Source organism: Cupressus sempervirens, chromosome 1 (assembly GCF_028749045.1).
Source record: "Cupressus sempervirens isolate cs-2001-9-10 chromosome 1, ASM2874904v1, whole genome shotgun sequence".
NCBI classification, from domain to species: Eukaryota; Viridiplantae; Streptophyta; class Pinopsida; order Cupressales; family Cupressaceae; genus Cupressus; species Cupressus sempervirens.
Window position 1 is genome coordinate 480,829,883 of NC_143118.1, and position 23,659 is coordinate 480,853,541.

Below are 23,659 nucleotides of genomic sequence, written 5' to 3' on the forward strand. Positions count from 1 at the left end.
TAAAGATTGAGTAATAATTTCTAGTCTTGATGATGGGGGACATCATTGATGTCATAACTTGCATCATTTAATTCATATTTCCTGAATCAAGTGTCTTAAAGTTGTATGTGATAAAGGTGTTTCCAAATTAGGGTTGGGGTGGGGGGAGGGGGGGGAGCGGAGGGCAGTGGGGTGGTTCATAGTGAAAGTGTTTTGTATCTCTCAATCATGCTCTATTAAGAGATGTCATATAGGTTGGCTAAATGTGAAACATCTATACTTTATTCTACTCTATGGTCTTCATATTAACGAACCTTATCTGTGCTAAAATGATTCAACCCAAACTAAAGATAATAAGATTAGATCATAGAATTATTTAAACTATCACACTCTTTAAATAAATGATTTATATATTTTATTTCATAGTTGTTGAAACTGGACTATTAATCTAATTTTTATAAATAAAACTATTGTATGCTTGTAGAAATATAAAGGATACATCTAATATAAACTCACACATTACATAAAAGCATCTAAAATTTCATGAATCAAATCCAATAAAGCTTTTATCTAATCTTTTGTTGCTACAACTTATTTTAGTATTAATTAGAAACATGGATAGGTAGAAATGAAACAAATACTAAATTTATTTGAAAGCATTTAACTAAAAAATGCACAAAGTAATGATACTTCAAACTAAACTATGACAACAATATTATACTATTGATTCATATTACAATGACAAATCAAGCTTGTTAATCTACAACTTGAAATTAATGAAAGTAAGTATAGATATTGTGATCTGTTGATCATAAAATGAAATAAATGTAGAAAGAGATCACCTTATTCTGGTAGAGTTGATCCTACTCTTCTTCTAGAAGGATCCTTGTACACAAAACTTAGATCTTCTTCCTTGAATTTTAATTACAATTGGCCCCTAAAGGGATCACAACAAAGTTCTGATTAAGAAATTTCAAGAAAATAAAAATATGGAAATTCGGCAATCCATGGATTGTTAGAGTTGACCATTTAATTATATACAAAGATAGATTGTTTTGGTGAAAGGTGATTGTAAAAGATATACATTTACATAATTGAATATGATTTGAGTGTTGCCGACCAATTGGCAGCTATTGGCATTATGTTGTATTTGTCATTAGTGATAACACTTATTCAATTCTAAATGGTTACCAAGCTCATCACTTAGTCTATAGTTTATAATGAGAATTCAGTGCTTACCATGTAAATTCATCAATTAAGTAGTTCACACCGAACATTCATGAAGCTACCGAGTGAGTGTGCAATTTAGTATTTCATACCAAGCTTATAGTGTTCACCGAACAGAAAGTGGTCACTGAGCTTCCTAGTGTCTATCGAGTCATCAGTTTGTGTGATATGAAGCCAATTTCTACTGAGTGATGGATGTGTAGTGTTTACCAAGTGACAGCATGGTAAACAAAGGATTCAGTATCTATTGAGTGACACTATATCTATTGAGACTCCAATGGTTACTAAGTTCCAAGCTACATTGTGTGATTAGTATGGACCGTGCTTCTACTTCTACTAAATGCATGATGATGCCGAGTAATGTAGTGTATGTTGAGTATCAGAAGGTTACCAAGTCAGCTTGAAGAGCCTGAGTTTTCTAATGTTTGGATGACTCAGTAATATTTTGTTTACTTATATTTTAGCCAACCTTGTAATTTTAAATATTGGAATGGTATATATGTAATGTATTGTATCATTTCCAATATATGCATGAGAATATCAAGGAATGAACATGTAATGTTTTAGAAGAGTAAATGTGAATCAACAGTAGAGCAGAGTATACAACAAGGTCATTAAGGAGTAGCAAAGACATATCAATCACAAGAGGTGATTTTTACTTCAAGGATCTAATCAGAAATCAAGTTGTAAGTCAAATCTACTGTTTCATCCTAACAGGTGAATCAGTCTTCCAAATCCTTAAACAGGGTAGACTTAACAGTCTTTGTATAAATCTCCTAACAAAGTGCATACTTCATTGAATGTTTGTAAAACCTCTAAAAAGGTGGATTTAGTAGTTCAAATTGCTCTTAACAGGGTAGATCATCAAAAGTGGTCAATGTAAGCCCTAACAGGCCAACTTTATACTACAGTAGTTAAGTTTTTTGGGTATCATCCCCACCCCAGTTTTACTTTCTATTTGGAAGGTTTTTGGGTCACCAAAATATTGTGTTCATGTGTTATGAATGTTTATCTTTCTCATGCATGTAGTAGATTAGATGAATGATTTATATTACCAAGTGCTGAATTGATTTAAAGTTTTTGAGGTTACTGATTCACCCTTCCCCTCTCAGTAACCTAGCTAGTCTTGATTATTTCCAGCAATTGGTATCAGAGCTTTGTGGTTCTTAGGGTAAAGCTTGACAACGTGAGAAAAGATCAAGGACAATGGAGATATTCAAACTTGATAAAGCTATTGAGAATGAGAAGCTAGATCTGGAAATGGCCATAGCTCAACTCAAGGAAGCAAAAGAGCATCTTTCCCAATCACTGAAAAGAAGGAACTTGCAAAACATATGAATGACCACTAGTATGTTGAAGAAAAGATTGAAGACCTTTTCCCTTCAAGCAGTTCAGATGAAGAAAATGAGGCAATCAAAGAACTCCTAGAAAAGAATGGCTCTCTGCAAGAAGAGGTAAGAAAATTGAAAAGAGAACAAGAAGTTCAGTCAATAAGAATGTGTGAAATTTTGTAAGAAAAGAATAAGGCAAGTGAAGACTTGGAGGCAAGGAACAATGCAAATCAAAGTCAATCCCTTCAGCAAGAAAGTCTTATCAATTAGCTCTCCAATGCAAATTAGGAAATCATGAATCTGAGATCTGAAAATGAAAGTCTAAGGAATGATTTGATCATTGAAAGACAAACTAATGAAAGATTAAAAGCTTATCTAATCTCTAAAAAGAAACTCAATGAAAGGATGATGAAATCCCAAGTAGACATGGATCAATTGAATCAACAAAGTGAGCAAAATCTCTATAGGCAAAAAGGTAAAGCAAGACTTGGTTACAAAGAAGAAGGTGAATCCTCCAAACAAGGTGCCCAAAGGAATCATAGACCTACTTGCAATCACTATGGTAAGTTAGGTCATACATCAAACAAATGTTGGAGCAATAGAAAGGAAAAATTCAATTGAAAATGCTACAATTGCAGTAACCATGGTCATAAAGCTAATGAATGTAGGGAGAAACCAAAAATTGAAGGTAAATGCCATAAATGCAAGAAACAAGGTCACAAGGCATCTGAATGCATATCCAAATCATTCAATCTAGCAGAACAAATTGTTAAAGAAATATTGGGTTGGGACTATAATACTTGGTGCAAATGTCAATATTGTGGAGAATATGGACACATTGGTATAGACTGTACAAGGCATCACTTGAGAAAGAGAGATTCAATAGTAAGATGCTATACATGCACTGAAATTGGTCACATAGCCAGAAACTACATGAACATAGGAAGAATTGAAGATGAGAAGAAAGCTAAATTTGATAACATCAGGAAGTAGATGAGACAATAGTGGATTCCTAAATCTACCAAGCATAATAGTTCAAATGATGGCAATGTCACTCAAGAAGTGGGTGACTAGACTATTTCCAATTAGATTCATAAAGGAGGAACTAGAACTTCATCTTCAAGTTATATCTCAAGCAATTCCAAATGCAAGAAAGTAGAAGATCCAATTTAGTATTTCAAATACAAAGGGATCACATGAGATTAGGCTTTACCAAGTGAGGTTTGTCATAGACTCAATCGAGTGAGGTCGAGAACAATGAAAGTTTTTTTGATCACCACGTCACAAGTTTCTACCGAGCTAGTGAGTGGATGATAGTCTATCATGCACTATGTCATTATGGTACCTAGCATTAATGGTGAATTTTCATCAAAAAGGGTAGAATTTGACTTCATTTTTCACCGTGACTTTAGAATTCACAGAGCTAAGAGATTTCCAAGTGCACTCAAGAGATTTCAATCAAATTTCAAGAAAAGAATTTGTTTGAAAAAAAAAATTATATCACTTATTGAGCAGCGATGGCATCCAGAAGCACTAGCAGTAGCAAGGGAAAAAGAGGCTTAGAAATGTTGGTTAAGGGTGTGGAGTGGAAAGTCCCAAATTTCAAGCTAGTTCCAGTAGTTGCAGAGGCCCTTGACCCTAATGGTGCTCAATCCCAAATTCCACCTAAGGTAGTTTTAATTAATGACATTCACACTCATTTTAAGTGTTCTATTCGAGAAATTGGAACCCTAGAGATGGATAGTGCCTTAGAAGAAATGCATGTTGATGGTTCATTAAAGCTTGAGCATAAGCACCTAGAAACCAAAGGGTTGACCCATATCACACACCTGCCAAGAAGTTTTCAAACCAAGTGGATTAGATACATTCTCAGTCATGTGCACAATGGTCAACTATGGTTAGAGCAGCCAGTGTTAATCACAAAGAAAATGATTCATAAGATTATTGGTCTCCCCATACTAAATAAAGCAAAATCTACCAAAACCCTAGGTCGGGATGAACTCCAAAAGAAAACCCTAGCAGAGTGGGATGGTAGAGGTTTGAAAATTAGCACTATTTTTGATATAGAACTAAGGTTTAGAATTCATGTAATTGCCCACAAAATTTATAGCTCTAGTTGATTGAATAGCATGCCATGTGAGGCAGCAGACTTAGCATTTAAGGTTGTAAAGAAAAACATGGAATTTGACTTGTCAAAATTACTATTGAAACAATTGAACAAGAATATGGATAGTATTAGGACATCAAAGAACAACCCTTGCAAATTTGGTTCTTTGTTGACATGTCTTTTCTTTTATGTGCAAAAATTTTTTCCCATCAAAAGGTTCTGTTGTATGGCGAAAAGATGTTCCTATTCTGTATCAGATAAATGAGTTCATTGTAGAAATGGGTGTAAATTTTGACAGCATTATGGATAATTACTTTGAAAGGAAAGGATGAACAATAGGTTCAGGATTCCCCTCAACTTGTTGAGGATTATAAATATGATGTGTGCTTCATGGTTGACTGTGATAGAGTGTACATTCAAACAGTCAGGCCCCAAGTTGCATGGGTAAAACCTCTCCCATATGAGGTCAACATTAATGAAACTAAGGATATTATTGAAGCATTGGTAAATGAACTAGTTGATCCTAAGCTACCAATTTTTGGTACATATGATGAGGCCAAAGCAAGAATTGAGCTTGAAATCAAGCTACGCTAGGCAATCAGTAAAGACAAAAGGAAGATAGCCAAGATGAAAATCACCACTGGCCCTCTTATGCTTACAAAAGGTAAAGGAGAGGATGATGATGATGAAGAAGAAGAAGAAGAAGCAAAAAAAGAAGATAAGAAGGAGGTAGAGCCAACAAAGAAGAAGGGCAGGGTAATCATTACCAAGCCACCAAAGTCCTCCACGGCTATTTTCACTAGGAGATTAAGAGGAAAAGGAAAAGGTGAAGTTGTCCTTAGTAAGCCCCCACTTACCTTCTAGGAAAGATTGAAATAGATGGAAGAAAGAGCAGGCATTACAAACTTCAAGGCTCTCAAGTTTGAGACAAGGACTGATACTAAGAAGATGCAAATTGAGGAATTGGTACTCACCAAAATGGAAAAATGGAAGTATTCCCTAGATCAGATTGCTCCTCAAATCTCAAAAGAATTGTTAGTAAGATTGCAACCAAGGTGGGAATCTACTGTACAGATAGCAAAAGATATTTATGAACAATCTTTGAGGAGGTCACTACCAAATCTCACTAATGCAGAAGTCAAGGCAACCATGAAAGACAATGAAGGTAAAATGATGATTAGATTCCACACATGTTTGATTTTAATCAAAGATATTGAGCATGTTGTTAGAGATGCAACAAACATGTGGAAGAGCATCTATCATCTACATAAGCCTAGTGATGATCTAGTGGAAATCAAAGATGATCATGGTGACAATGATGATGATGGAGAAGATAACACACCATGTGTTACTTTTGATGTTCAAGATTATCAGGCATTAAGTGTTGATGATGAAGAGAAAGAGGAAAAAGTTGAAGAGGAAGACAAGGAAGAAGATGAAGAAGATGTTCCAATGAAAATAGCAGCAGAAGTCATTGCTTCCCTTCCTCATTCTCCACCTAAAACTACTACATCATCAGGGTTGGAGATAGCTTCAACAATTATGATTGCCAGCACCACAGATATATCATTTGTACTTGCTACCTCATAGCTTTAGGTATCTGCAATGGAACTGTCAACCACTTCATCTACTGAGCTACAGCCTTCTTCATCAGCTCCTGACCAATCTACCTCAGCAGCATGCACAACTGCCAGTTCTCCAATTGTATCAACTTTTACAGCACCATATATAGTAAGTTTTCCGTCATGTTCTACAATTTTGTCAACTACAGCTTTAATTGCACCAGCTTTTGTGCTAGTCAATTCTTTAGTTGTAAGTATTCTAGTTTGTATACCATCTATTGGTACGTCATTTTTGGATAGTACATCAATTTTGGATACAGTTGGTACTTCTTTCAGTTTTCCTTTAACTAGATCCATTCAAGCTTTTACTACAAGTCCAGCAATTTCTACAATTATTTCCATTTCTAAGTCCAAGGAAGTAAGCTCAGAAGTAAAACCAAAGACTCCTCTAAAAATTCTACTTACTAGCAAGGTAATTGATGAAGACATCGATTTGGATAAGGAAATTTTTATTCCTAAGTTGGATTTGGACACTACTACAGTTAATGAAATGAGATTTGTTAGTTAGCTTTTAGATCAGAAGGCAAGGTAGAAACAATTAAGAGATGAAAGAGATAGAGAATTTACAATAATTGAGAATGCCAAAAATATAATAACTGAGGCTATAGGTGTTGATGTAGACTCATCTCAACTCATTTTGTTACAATTGGAAGAAGTTGTAAATAAGTTCAATGAGGATACCTCTAGCTAAGAAAAGCTCATTGAGAAGGCAGACAAGAAGTTTGATAATAAGGTGCTTGAGCACATTGCTATAAACCAGGTAGAGTTATCTATAATTTTGAGCAATCTTGAACAATCCTTCACCAATGTAACATCACTTTTTGGCAAGATTTGTGATGTTACCGAATATACCAAGGAAATAAAAGAGAAATTAAGTAAGATTGATGTTGATATGAAGGAAAGCACTCAAAGGCTACAGCTTGACCCTAGTTCAAGCTCAGCACATCACATGAAGGTGAATTTTTTGTTAGAAATGTAGGCAAAATTACTAAGAGAGGAAGCCAAGATCAAATCCACACTGATTGATATCCAAAATATAATCCTTCCAGTTATGGACTCAATGTAGAAACACATTGCATATTCAAAAACATTGGTCCAAGACAACAATTTTTCCATAGTAGATCATATAATTGAACTTTCTATAGAAGTTCAAGTGGCTCTCTCCACCTACAAAATTTTGCAAGATAATTGGGATAAGACATTGGCCCTTATTCTCAAGGTACACTCTAAATTTCTCTCACATTTTGATGTCTCTGTTTGAATATATTGCATATACTCTTTGGCATTATTGTCAAAAAGGGGGAGTAAGAGATAGTACGAGACATGCGAGTAAGAAATGATAAGAGATTTGTGGAGAAAATAGGGGAGAAAATAGATTGAATTATGTACAAAATAAAAGAATGAAAGGCTATGTATATGCTATGCCATATGTATGGGGGAGATATGTGAGATATATAAGATATGTATATACAACAACTTTACAAAGATCAATTTTGAAAAATCAAAATCAGAATGTTAGTGTACATAAGGCTCATAAGTGTTTTTGTCACTAATGCCAAAGGGGGAGATTTTTGGCATTATGTTCTATTTTTCATTAGTAATAACACTTATTTGATTCTGAATGGTTATTGAACTCATCACTCAGTCTATAGTTTATACTAAGCATTCAGTGGTTACCATGTAAGTTCATCACTTAAGCAGTTCACACTGAGCATTCCTGAAGCTACTGAGTGAGTGTGCAGTTCAGCAATTCATACCAAGCTTACAGTGTTCACCAAATAGACTATGGTCACCAAGCTTCATAGTGTCTACCGAGTCATCAATTTGTGTGATATGAAGCCAGTTTCTACTGAGTGATGAATGTGTAGTTTAATGAGTGACAACATGGTAAACAAAGGATTTAGTATCTATCGAGTGACACTATATCTATCGAGTCTCCAATGGTTACTAAGTTCCAAGCTATGTTGTATGATTAGTATGGACTGTGCTTCTACTTCTACTAAGTGCATGACAATTCTGAGTAATGCAGTGGAGGCCGAGTATCAGAAGGTCACCAACTCAACTTGAAGAGCCTGAGTTTTCTACTGTTTGACCAACTCAATAATATTTTGTTTACTTGTGTTTTAGCTAACCTTGTAATTGTAAATATTGAAATGGTATATATGTAATGTATTGTATCATTTGCAATATATGCATAAGAATATCAAGGAATGGACACGTAATGTTTTAGAATAGTAAATGCAAATCAGTAGCAAAGCAGAGTATACATCAAGGTCACTAAGGAGCAGCAAAGACATATCAATCACAAGAGGTGATCTATACTTCAAGGATCTAATCAAAAATCAAGTTGTAAGTCAGATCTACTATTTCATCCTAATAGGTGAATCAATCTTCCAAATCCTTTAATAGGGTAGACTTAACAGTCTTTGTATAAATCTCCTAACAAGGTGCATACTTCATTGTATGTTTGTAAAACCTCTAACAAGGTGGATCTAGCAGTCCAAATTTCTCTTAATAGGTAGATCATTAGAAGTGGTCAATGTAAGCCCTAATAGGCCAACTTTATACTACAGTAGTGAAGTTTTGTGGGTATCATCCCCACCCCAGTTTTACTTTCTATTTGGAAGGTTTCTGGGTCACCAAAATACTATGTTCATGTGTTATGAATGTTTATCTTTCTCATGCATGTAGTAGATTAGATGAATGATTTATATTACTAAGTGTTGAATTGATTTAAATTTTTTGAGGTTACTGATTCACCCCTCCCCTCTCAGTAACCTAGCTAGTATTGATTATTTCCAATAGGTAGCAACTACTAGATTTTGTTGTGAGAGAAATTACCAACATGGATATGCATGACCAATAATTCTTATGTATCACTGTCTATTTTGACTCTACTACAACAAGTTATTCCTTTGGGATTTTAGGAACTTCTCATTGAATATTATCATTTTTTAGAGATTTATGGACTAATGGTGCAACTCATAACTCTTGCATTGAGCTTCATGTTCTCTTGGGAAACTCTAAACTATGACCTAGTAATTCTTCTAATCATCTTCCCTATTTGTAAATCCAACACAAGATTGTTCCACTTCATGATGGAATTCAATAGTGATATGACTTAAGGTAAGCTTGCAAATAAAAATGCAAAGTGTCTTTACACTTTTTATCTATTGAGAATAGAGAAGAGGAGATTACTTGGAGCTGGGTCAAACTGTGGCACAACTATACTTAGCTTAGATTGATTTGAGAAGTAATGAATATCCAATATTCAATTCATAATCAAATAAGGTTTAGATACAAAGGTTCCCATTCTACTCCCATTTATCATAGATCTATTTGGTGGCCTAGAAAGAGCATTGTTGTTAGGAATCTGATTCATAGCTAGCTATGAATAGTTTTTCCTATTGAAAAAAAGGCACTTTCCTTCTCAATGTTGCAAGACAATATTTGGAATTGGATTCATTAAATAATGTGTGTTGTCATTAAAATTTGCATGCTCACAATCTTATCAAGGACAAGGTTCAAGATTCATTGATCTTTTCACCCACCACTACGAAGGCTAAAATTGGGGAAGGATTTTAAAGATCCACAATGTCTAAAGACAACCAAAAAAGTGTAATATTGTATGACAAATAGAGTTTTAGGATTCTAAATATTGGATATTAGTTATGTCACAATAAGTTTATTATATGTTTTCTTGAACTAGCATAGAATGGCCAGGTATGTTAAACAGAAAATATTTTAATGCCTGTGGTGGAATGAGTAGGGAATCTATTTTTATCATTATTATGATTTTATTTTTTCCAATTTTCATTAAACTTATATCCTATTAGTTTTAAATGAAAGTATGATAAAAGAGAATTGCAAGCATAAAAAATAATTTTAGCAATAGATTAATAGAAATTCATATAAAAAATAAATGAAATTCATAGATTTATCTCCTATGCTTATGGTTTCTATATGTGAGATGTGTGAGATGTGTTTTCTTCTTAGCGTTGTTCCTAAAGATTTATTGTGAAAGGTGTTGTTGTGGTTCAATTTTTGGAATGGCGATGATTTTGTTGGAGGTATATTTAAGCATGATCTACTTCTAGAAATCAGCTTACATTTATTCTTTTGATAATACTAAATTGGCTTTTGAGACCAATGATTTCACTTTATCTAAGATTCACTCTTGTGAAATAGATCTTTATTGTCATCAATAGTTTTCAACCAACTAAGGGCTCAAGATGGTTCCATTTTTTCTCTCCTTTTCCATCATGATAGTAATCATATTCTACCTCTAACTACTTTACCTGGTAACACAATTTCAAATATATTACAGAGAATCGATATAATTGAATCACCATTAACCCTACTCAGGAGGGGAAAATAGGCAGAGAAAATAAAATAAAAAAGATAAGGGGAAACAACCTTAGCACCTCCATCAAAGAATCACACAACAATATTTTTGAAAACACCCAACACATTGCCTCCACAATAAAATTGCATGCAAGAAAGATAGGACGAAGCATTTAAATTAGTGTATTTGCAATTTTAAGAAATAGGCAAATATATTCACGTACCAAACTTCTTGTTCTCCTTCCACTTCAATATACATTAAATTTCAATCAAAAAACATTTATAAACAACATATAATCCATTGAAAAACATTTTGGTAAAATGTAATCGATCTTGAAGCAGCTTGCTTGAAAATGGCTTCTGCACTGTAATCAAGCACATACAACTATTGAATGGAAAATCTAAATCACTAAAGATGAATGCAAATAGGGCCATAAATTATCTTGCATATTTTTAGGCACAATAGATAAGGCCCAAGTTGCACTAACCTGAGCTACAAACCATCGCCAAACACACTATTCCAAATAACAAGTGACGAACATGTTTTTCTTTTTGTATTATGAACCCAATTTGGTCAAAATTTTGACCAAATCGGGCATAAAAAAAAATTAAAATGTATTCAACAAGCCCATTTAGGGCTTGGTCAAAAATTGACCTATAATATACTAGTGTTCCATAGGGATACTTGACAACCATAGACTTTCTTGGCTTCTATACAGCTCAACATATACATGGTTATTTATAAGTCTAATAAATACATAACTCGGCCTATATAGAGTGACTTGGTCATAGTGATGACCGACCAACTCTATCTTCTAAATAACTAAGTGTTTGATAATAATAGACAATAAAACTACAGAGATCAACAAATATATATTATACATTTTTAATATGCCACATTTAATTAAAATTAAAGTTGAATAAAATCAATCCCTCCTTATATTTTAAATATAGAACATATATTAGTTAGTTAAATATATTATATAAATTATTTATCTCAATTATAATTTTTGGTCTTATATGACAATACTAAACCCATAGAATAGGGCCAAACTTTTTGCCACATAAGAAAGTAGCATTCTCTCTCTCATATCTTTGATAAGGCCATCCCCTCCCATGCCACTAGGTTTATATGTAACTAACCCTTTTTGACTTGGAAATTAAGGAGGGTCCAATATTTGAAATAAAAAATATTATATATTGTAGGAACATTTGATTTTTCTATTATAATATTTTCTTTGAAAAATGTTTTCAAGTAAAGAAAAATTCAAAAACCATCATGTCTAAATTGTTTCTCTTTATTGTGAAATATGTTGAATCTTCATTTCTACAAACCATCTTAGAGAGTGACACATAATCTTTCTAATAAAATAAAACCAATGGCTAATGTTGACAAAGCCTGCAAGAGTTTTATCATGAAAAATATCTTAATATGTTTTGATTTGTTATATTTTCTTTTCAAATCAAGCTTGGGAACTTCCTATCAACTCACAAGAATAATATTTTGTGAATAAACTTTATTAACGCTAACTAAAATATGTAAGCATAAACTTTTTCCTTTTCATGAAATACAGTCTATGATTCAATGAGACAACTTAGAGGTCAACATATAACATTTTCTAATATATGATTGATCTTTAAGAAGACAAATAATCAAATTTTGGAAAAATTTATTATGAATTTTCTCAAATTGTATTGAGAAATTAAGGCATCATGATGTAGCTCTTGCATTCTAATATTTGTGTGCTTGTGACGAAGTGCAAAATAAAATAATTGGATGCATTTGTTAGGAATATTAAGATTTTCTAGAAGGTTCTAGATGAGAGAAAATTTCTAGAGACTTCTAAGGTTCTAGATGGGAGACAATTTCTAGAGTCTTCTATGGAACATGCTAGATTGTGGATTCTAGAGTCTTATATGGAATATTCTAGATTGTGAGTAGAGTATTCTAGGATGTAGAATATTCTAAAAGAGCATCTTCTAGATCCTTGTATTACCTCTATAAATAAATACTTTGTAGAAACATGCATTTCATAGTTAGAACCTATTTGAAAGCTCTAATGGTTGTAAGCAACTTAGATTAATATAATCTTGTTTATAAGTTCCATATCTCTATTTTGCTTTCTTTTTTTTGTCATAATTTTATATATTGTAGTAGTTGTTATTGTGGTATTTTATTTTATTCTAGGTTGTTTTAACATGGTATCAGAGCTAAGGTTTGGCTAGAAATAGATTATTGAAGTAACGTGCTTACAGGGATTCTATACTATTGGAGTAGCATTTTTTTGAAAAAAAATTGTGGCTAACATGGCCTCTAGAAATGAGGTGTTGCCAATATTTGATGGAAGTGGTTTTGAAAATTGGAAGATTGTAGTCAAGAATGATTCAAGATAAAAGGCTTTATAGAGGATAGTGAGTAAGGAGATTAAAGAACCCTAAATTGATAGAGAAAAAGTGTTTTGGAAGAGAAAGTTGGAGCAAGCTAGAGGTATTATTGGTAAAGCCTTAAGCCCCAATCTCAATAGAAGGTTTGTTGATATTGATGATCTAATAGAGTTGTGGGAGAATTTAGAAAAAGATTATAAAGATGCAAATATTTCTAGCCCATTTTGTATAGAGGAAAAATTAATGAATTTAGATGCATCTTATTTTGAAAAAATGATTGATCATTTCAATGAAGTTATTTTTTTATATTCTCAATTGAAGAAAATAGGTGTTGAGTAAGCAAAAAAAATATTTTTAGTTGATTGTGATGGTTGAAAGTAATCTCCCTCAGTCGTATAAGGTATTTAAGGAATCAAGGAAAAGGGTTATTCAATTAAATCCTAATGCTCCACAATAAGAAGAAGATCAGCTTAATAAAGAAGGAGATATTATGAAAAATCATGCATATGCAACTAAAATTAAAGTCTTCAGAAATGATGAAAAGAAGAATTGGAGAGGATGTAATAAATTTCAAAAAAATGAAGGCTCTAACATTTTTTTCTAGAAATGATGCTATAGAAAATAGTTGGAAGAAAACACCATTATTTGAAGGTATTGTGGTTGTCAAAATTACATGGAGAAATTGTGTTTGAAAAGGACGGATAATGAAATATAGTACTACAAGCCCAAGCAAGAAAGGTCTAAGGATGAAAAGAAGTATGGACACATTTGTAGTCCTCTCCCAAAAAAGGTAAGAAAAAATAAGTAATGAGGTAATTGCTACACCTGAAATTAAATCTAAGGGAGGATACATTGCTTCAAATTCTATTAAAGAATAGATTTCAGATTTAGGGGCATCACTTCACATGACTAGAGATAGATCTTTTCTTGTTTATTTTTATGATGGAAACAATTCAAATCAAGAAATTACTATTGGAAATAAAATGAAACTTCCAAATCTAGGGATAGGAACTATTAATGTAACAAATGGGTCTTTGAAAAATATTTTGTTTGTTGAGGATTAGTGGTGAATCTAATTTCAGTATACAAAATAGTTTAAGTTAGATATGAGTTTGTTGTTATTGTTGATCAATTTATTATTAGAGATAAAAAAAAGACCTAAGAAATATAATTGCTATTGGTAGAATTGATCATAAAGAGAGTCTATTTAAATTATTGTGATTTGTGATGATGAATTTGCACACTCTCATGCTTATATTTCTCAAGTTGATTATATGTCAAAAATTTGGAATGCTAGACTTGGACATATAAATTATAGAAAATCACAAGATATGGTTAGAGGATTAACAAAAATTTCACCATCTAAAGGAGTTTTTGAATGAAATTTTTTGGGTAAACATCATAGAGATCCTTTTAACTTAGGTAAAGCATGTAGAGCTAATCATCCATTACAACTCATTCATAGTGACTTATGTGAACCAGGATATCCCTCACTTTTAGGTGTTAGGTATCTTGTTGCTTTTATTGATGATTATAGCAGGAGAGTATGGGTTTATTTAATTGAAAGAAAGAATGAAGTGTTTGAAGTTTTTCAAATATTTAAGGCATTAGTTGAGAATAAAAGTGGGGAAAGGATTAAAAGCATAAGAATGGATAATGGGGATGAATATTGTAATTATGCATTTGAGTCATTTTGTGAAAGTTGTGGCATTAAAGTACAAAGAACAGTTCCTTATAGTCCCCAACAAAAGTGGGTGCATAAAAGAATGAATGGAAATCTTTTGGAAATGGCTCATTGTGTGTTGTACTTTAAAATTTCATGTTAGAATAATAACATTTTTTCTTATTAATTAAATCATATTGATTTAATTATTAAGTCACTTATTATCTCTAGTTCACTTAAGCTAAACCCTGGGCATATAATAATTAATTCTTTAATTAATTATTATCATGCAACCTAGGTTAGTTACTTGTTAGGATTTTGATCTCCTTTATAAGGATAATCTCTCTTTGTAATTACATTCATTTACTTTTAATTATAGAAATCTCTCTTTTTTCTCATCAAGAATGTCTCATCTATGGATCTATAAATTCTAGCCTCAATATCTTTTTCTTCTCTCTTTTTGTGATAGGTATTTAAATGTAGGTGATTCTTGGGAGATGTGGGGTTGATCTTTTATCAGCTTCAACATGGTATCAAATCTTTAGATCTCATGCCCATGTTCTATTCATGAGAGATTTGGCATCAATTTTCATATATGTGGCTTTTACATGATTTTGTATTGGATCTAAGGGAACCTATTTTTTGGAGCACTTTGTGTTGGCATTAAGTTATTATTGCCATTAGTGACAAAACTTATCTATATCAGTATAGCTGCCGAGCTCAGCATTCAGTTTCCTACACTCACCAAGCTTCATAGTTTACATCGAGCTTCACAGTTTACATCGAGCTTCATAGTTTACATCTAACATCTCAGTATCTATCGAGCAGTCAGACTGTGTCATGGGAATCTAGTGTTGCAATGTTTACTAAGTGATGAAAGTGTAATGTTTACCGAGTAATGAAAGTGTAATGTTTACTGAGTGATGAAAGTGTAGTGTCTACCAAGTGAAATCAAGGTAAACAAAGGATTTAGTTCTTACCGAGTAACACTATATCTACTGAGTAACACTACATCTATCGAGTCACCAATGGTTATCGAGTTCAGAACTATGTCGATTGATTAGTATGGATCGAGCCTTCACTTCTACCAAGTGCATGATGATGCCGAGTAATGCAGTGGATGCAGAGTATCAAAAAGTCACCGAGTCAGTTCAGTGAACCCAAGTTATTTACTATTGGGCCGACTCAGTAATGTTTTGTTCACTTGTTTTTTGGCCAACCTTGCAATAATAATTATTGGAATGATATATATGTAATGTATTATATCATTTACAATATATTCATGAGAGTATCAAGGAATGGAAATGTAATACTTTGAGAAGAATAAATGTGAATCAACAACAGAGCAAAATATTCAGCAAGGTCTACAAGGAGCAGTAAAGATTCATCAGTCACAAGAGGTGATCTATACTTCAAGGATATAATCAGCAATCAAGTTTGTAAGTAGATCCATTGTTTCATCCTAATAGGTGAATCAGTTTTGTAAATCCTTTAACAAGGTAGACTTAACAGTCTTTGTACAAATCTCCTAATAGAGTGCATACTTTAGTGTATGTTTGTAAATCCGCTAACAAGGTGGACCTAGCAGTCCTTTGTGCTCCTAAGTGGTCAATGTAATCCTTAACAGGCCAACTTTATACTGTAGTATTGAAGTTTTGTGGGTATCATCCCCGCCCCAGTTTTACTTTCTATTTGGAAAGTTTTTGGGTTACCAAATCACTGTGTACATGTATTATAGATGTTTGATCTCTCATATATGTAGTAGATTAGATGAATAAATGGTGAATAGTATATATGATTAAAGTGTTGAATTGTTTTAAAGTTTTGAAGTTACTGATTCACCCCTCCCCTCTAAGTAACCTGTCATATCTTGAATATTTCCAACACTTTGAGCTCAAACAAACATCACCATTGACCTCAGAGCACTCAAAAACCCCAATTTCCATATAAAATTTGTCCAGTTTGGATGTTATTGAAATTTGTGGAAAAAGAAATTCAGTCTAAGACCATATGACCTTGGGCTCATAAATCGAGGTGGTGATTATTTTATTTTTATAAAATAAAAATTGGAGGCATTGGTTTTTTTATTTATTTTTTAAACAAATTTTGGCATGATTTTTATTGCAAAAAGTGCATGCAAAGAGGAGGCATTTTTTCTTTTATTAAAAAAGCTAAAAGGGACTCTTTGTGAGGGTATCGTACCCTCTGCCACTATTGGTGACCTTTTTGGGATCTTGTGCACATGGTTTTTTGGGAGTATTTTTTGGAGCCCATGTTACTTGGGTTATGGGGTACCTTTGACCTCTACAACATTACTGAGAAGGCCCACCTTGGAAATCCCTATACATGTGAATGAATCCTGACCCCTTTGGTTTGTGCATCCTTATGCATTATGCATTTTTTTTCATAGATCACACCCTTGATTGGGCATTACTAATGGTTTGGTCATGCCTTGTTTTTCACACTTTAGTAAATGTGCATCCTTATTATGGATGAAAGCACACCTTTTTTAGGTAAGTGAGTGTGGAGATCACATGGTCCCTATGCCTTGGTTTGGCATGGCCACATAAACATATGATTTTAGAATTCATTTTGGCAGGTTCATTGCCCCATACAGTCTCCATTTGCCTACCCTTTTTTCTTGGGTGGCTTCTACTTCAATACTACAGTTTTGACCTTGTTTTTGGCATCCAGATTTTTTGGGTCTATGATAGTCTTTGGGAAGGAAGTTTCATGCATGGTATTTTTCAAATAGATTTGAAATGTCCCTTTACTGATTTTATATGATATTTCAAGCCTCCAATCAGATCTTTAAAATCAAACAACTAATATTTCAAAGATCCACCAATTTCTCAATAAACCCCAAATCGGGTATGCCCGAAATAGTGCCAAAAACTTCACAGCTTCACAAATTATTAATAAATCTGAAAGTGGAAATTTTTAAAGAAATTTCAGCAGGATAACAGCCTAAAAAATGAAATTTCTAGATCTATATAACATTTACACAACAGCTCCCAAACAGAGGATAAAAACAATGCTCATCAGGCTCCCGAAAACAACACAGAATAGCCCGAAAACATCACAAAAACACTAATAATATATCACAGAAGTATAATCATGACCAAATACATATATTCAAATTTATTTTAACATCTAAATTTCTGATATACAGAAGCAACCCAAACTGATATGAAATACTCAACCGAAAATACCAAACTCTTACAAAAAACACACCCGAAAACTCACAAATCTGCACTGTTTACAACAAAGGCAAACTCTGCATGAGCATGCACATGGAAAGGCTTCAAACTCTTGTTCTTAGCCTTCTTGGAAACTTTAAAACTCCCATTCTTGGGTCTCCTTCTCCATAGGTTTGGCAGCCTCTAAAGAACAACAAAGCAATGCGCAAAAATCAAGTTCTGGAATCAGCCCAAAATGCCCCCAAACCCCTTAAAAGAGGGCATAACCCTAACTCACGTCCAAGAGGGGTTAATAAAACATATTTTAATAATAATATTCATTTATTAGTTCATTAGCTTCCAAATATTATCCCCTTTTTCCAAAACTTCACCTTTTTGGGCCTGCCTGCTTAGCAAAGATTATTATTTTTAATTATTTGAAAAGGGACATGACAAGTCCTCCCCTCCCAAATATTTCTTGTCCTCAAGCAATGGCTAAAAAATAAACCAATCAATCCACTTGGATCCCAAATGTATTCATGAACTATACTATTGTCAATTAACACAGGCTCCTATAATATCCTCTGCAATATAACCAAGAGGAATCTATAATCAAAATGACAACTATAGCTCAACCAAACTCCAAAGTCACAACTTCCATAGTCAGAAACCCACGAGACACAAACTCTTAGAACATCAAAACCCAAGTAAAGTGGACAAATCAAATTGCCAACATAGTAAATACCATCAATGCATCCCACTGGCCTATACGAAATGTACAATCCAACTCTGCAACAATGGTGAATGCTCTCGAATGAAACTATACCAAGTATGGAGAATCCACACACTGTACAACTCCTGCACTCAACACAACTCTACAAATCATTGGCCACTATCTCATAACCATAACTCCCATGCACCCCTGATGGTGAAAAACCATCACAAGATAAATAGCAAGAAATGGAACCCAAACCAAATTTGCCATGAACAAGTGATACAACCCACTATGACTGATCATGAGCTAAGTGAGGAGATGTCATAGCCAAAGGAGTAGAATCAATAACAACACCCACTGAAGCATCACTCCAAAACTCCTTCTCTAAGTCATGTATTATCAATCTATCAACTACAGAACCTATCACCATGTCATGCCCATCACAACTCTCATCCTGAGGCATCAAACTATCCCATATCTGATGATAAGCACTAGGAAGCAAAGTACATCTATGTATCATCATCTCACCAACATGGTCATCAAAGGTAAATTGATGAGCATACCTCACAATGTAATATCGATAGAATGCACCAATCTCAGTCAATGGCTCAAACTGCAATCCAGATGTAACTAATTGCAATCGATCACTAATCAAGTTGAAACTGACTACTACCTTTGAAGACATCGCCAAGGGAGTAGTATTACTAGCAGAAACCATGCCAACTGTCAGATCACCAACATCACACATGGTCTTTGACACAACATCTCTAGTCTTCATGCCATTAGTACTAGAGGTCACCACCATGTCAGGCATACCACAACAATCTGCTACAGCACCCAACTCAACTAATCCTAACTCTAGTGGGGACAAACCCGATATGCCAATGTTAGTATCAAGGATGGATGCATCCCCATCTCCACTGTCTTTGACAATCTTGACCATGGACATCCTTAGATCACCAGACACCATAGCTTGTGACTGTATAGAATTTGGTAAAGACTGTAGTTTCTCTAGCTCCATGGTCACCTTAGCCAAATGAAATTGTGACTCCTTGAAAGCCAACTGTGTACTCTCAAGAATCTCAAAAGTCACCTCAAGCTGCTGAGTAAGCTCACTCACCTCATCTTCCTTGGCCAACAATGCATCATATGTTGTACTGCCCCACTCCATAAGATAATCTCTGTTAGCTACCAACTGCATATAATCCTGTCTTAGAATCCGGATAGCCTCCCATAAAGAGTGGAACTCTGTCAAGGAAAGATAACTACCTCCCTGCTCATCACTAGTAGGAGAACCCCATCCATAAACTGCTAACAATTGACGAGCAACATCGAAATGTTGGCAAGCAATAGCAATGTCTTGCTCACTAACTCTCAACTGACTAGACACATGATGGCACTAACTAAACCAAATTGCTGAAAGGAATTATGTCAAACAGTTTGCATTCAACTTCTTAAAACCCCTTATAACTCTGGAAATCAAACGTTTATTTGTTTGTTGTGTTTTGTGCATGGGATTGGTATCATACAACATAAACAAGAAAGAAACTACAATAATATGCAAAGTGGAAATGAACTGCTGCTAATAAAATGTTATTTTTCAGAATTCATAAAACCAAATACATGGCAGATTTATCAACTCACTAATTACTTCAGCAATATTGTCATAATACTCCAGCCCATGCTTACGAACTTGCTGCTACAATACTTTGTCCTCCAATCAGTCCACTACCTTTATAATACCATTCCCTCCAAGGGGCATAAGCGTCGCACAAGTAGTGAAGAAGATATGAGCAAAATATCAAATCTACTTGTAGTCAGAAATGCAACTAAACTGCCTGATAATGAAGCCAATAAGAAAGAATTCCAAAGGCCAAACCCCAAGGGAATGACGTCTAGAATGTTACAAGAGAGGATAGACGTCCTCAAATGCCAAGAACAAAGCTGCAACTCACACACCAATTTCTTCTCATATTCAACCTGTCTAATGAAGCTACAAATGCTTCCTTTTATTCTATTCCCATGGGTCCGCTCAACTCATATGGGCAATGTGGGATAAAGATGTGTAATATAAAACATATATTAAAATACCCCTTATGTCTCCCTTGGGTACACATCACCATAAAATAAATATTAAAGTAACACTTTAATATTTTACAATTAAATTAGATGTTACTTTAATAAAACTTCAGGCATTAAAATGTATTAGCAATCGGACTCTGAATAATGCGAGTGATAGCTCACCGGAAAGCTCTCACCGAGGAGTATCGAATCCAATCACCAAAATTGACCTGCACTGTGTCCTGCCGACTTACTAAAAATAGTACGTATGCCTGAAACTGAGTAAATCAACTTCATTTTGGCCCAAACTAGAAATGACTAGGCCAAAGCACTCCAAGATCCCATTAAACCCTTCGTTAGCCCTCGGGACCATGTAGAACAAGGCTAACACACACACACTTGGTCAACTACTAAAATGGGGACATTACAGTCAACTTCCTCCTCCTTCCTCCTCAAGGCATCTAAATAGTCTCTGAAAAGGCTAAGAAGATGGTCATGATCTGATAGAAGATGTAAATAACTCAACTTCATCATTCCCATTCCTTCCCTAATCGCTTGTAAGTCAACACAAGGAGACTTTTCTTGAACTCCCTTATGTCTACCCTGTAACTGAATCATTTGAATGTGATCCTCTATCATATCCCACATCCTGTCATGATGAGATAATGAAGTCACAATACTATCTTTGTTCACCTTCAGCTGGCTGGACAAATCATGTGAAGTACTACCTGCCTCAACCTCATGTGATGAAGCATCTAACTGTGTCTGGTACTCTTTCTCAGCAAAGTCATGAATGCTCAATGTCTGCTCATCTCTACCAAGTATCTCACCATCATGCACAACAACATCCTCATAATCATCATCTAAACCCACTACCTCCTATGGCAGAGTAGAATCTAAGACCTCTTCCCGGCTATAAGCTAGTTTCTCAAACTCCTCATGCAAGTTCTTAGTAATTGTGTCATCTACCCTGTGAGAAAATCTGCCAAATAGAAATCCAGTCAACTTATCCACCTTAGCTGGGTCGGACAACATGTCATTCATCATACGATAGTGCTCAACCAATTGTTCAAACATGTCATGGCTTATTTTCCTAAGTTTATCTCGAATGTCTAAATAACCATCCTTTTTACTGTTCTGACTTTGGATATCAATTGTCTAAGATCATGTCCTCTAAGACTCTTTACTATACCTATCCATTTTGGATAAAGTAGAATGTAACCCCAATAGGTTATAACTTCTTCAAACACCAAGAACTAACATGCAATTGATTAGAAGTAGCATGCACCCATAGATTTTGCCATGCAGCTAATTAGAAGCAACATGCAACCACCAAATTCACCAAGAACTAACATGCAAATGATTAGAAGTAGCATGCAACCATAAATTTTGACATGCAACTAATTAGAAGCAACATGCAACCATAAATTATGTCATGCAAGATTTGGGTAGTTGTCAAAACTGACATGCAAACTTCTACAAACCCTCAGGTTGGAAAGATCATAGCTCTGATACCACTAAAATGTCCCTTTACTGATTTTATATGATATTTCAAACCTCCAATCAGATCTTTAAAATCAAACAACCAATATTTCAAAGATCCACCAATTTCTCAATAAACCCCAAATCGAGTATGCCCGAAATAGTGCCAAAAACTTCATAGCTTCACAAATTATTAATAAATCTAAAAGTGGACATTTTTATAGAAATTTCAGCAGCATAACAGCCTACAAAATGACATTTCCAGATCTGTATAACATTTACACAACAGCTCCCAAATGGAGGATAAAAACAATGCTCATCGGGCTCCTGAAAACAACACAGAATAGCCCAGAAACACCACAAAAACACTAATAATCTATCATAGAAGTATAAACATGACCAAATACATATATTCAGATTTATTTTAACATCTAAATGTATAATATATAGAAGCAACCCAAACTGATATGAAATACTCAACCGAAAACACCAAACTCTTACAAAAAACACACCCGAAAACCCACAAATCTGCACTGTTTAGTACAAAGGCAAACTCTACATGAGCATGCACATGGAATGGCTTCAAACTCTCATCCTTAGCCTTCCTGGAAACCTACAAACTTCCATTCTTGGGTCTCCTTCTCCACAGGTTTGGCAGCCTCTGAAGAACAACAAAGTAATGCGCAAAAATCAAGTTTTGGAATCAGCCCAAAATGCCTCCAAACCCATTTAAAAGAGGGCATAACCCTAACTCACATCCAAGAGGGGTTAATAAAAAATATTTTAATAATAATCTTCATTTATTAGTCCATTAGCTTCCAAAGATTATCCCCTTTTTCCAAAACTTCACCTTTTTGGGCCTGCCTGCCTTAGCAAAGATTATTATTTTTAATTATTTGAAAAGGGACATGACAAGATTTCACAGGTAGTATTGGTGCCACCTCAGTACAGATTTTGTGAACTTTTCCTTTTTCAGATTATTTTCTATCGCGGTGAATATGCATTTTTTTGGGAGTTTGGCATGCCCAATGGTCCGGCAATTTTTTGGCCCAATCAATACCTCTAACATCACCTTTAAAGGCAATTATTTGGTAAACATCAATTTTATGGGGTTCACTCTGGTCAACGGACATTCATTGGTTGCACTTGTGCCACATTGCCTATAATCATGCCATATTTGAAACATGTGGCAATTTTTCATTTGTCGATGGTTCTTAGTGGTATTTGTTTTGTTGTTTTGATATCTTTCCTATCAATTTGGGGGAAAAGAAATTTCTCTACATGCTCATTTTTATTGGCCACTAGATTTTTCTTCTAGCACTGGCCCTTTATTTTTTGGCTTATTTCTGGCAATCGGATATTTTTCTAGTAGGGGCCCTTTTTTGGTATTTTTTTGCCTCAAAGACCATTTGACCATCAAATTTATGCTCATCGCTTACTAATTTCAACATTGCATCAACATTCCTATCACCCCTTCAATCTTTGTTTGGACCTACCTTTAATATTTTGCTCATATCTTGATCATATGGACTCCATTTTCCACAAATGAGATATCATTAAAAAT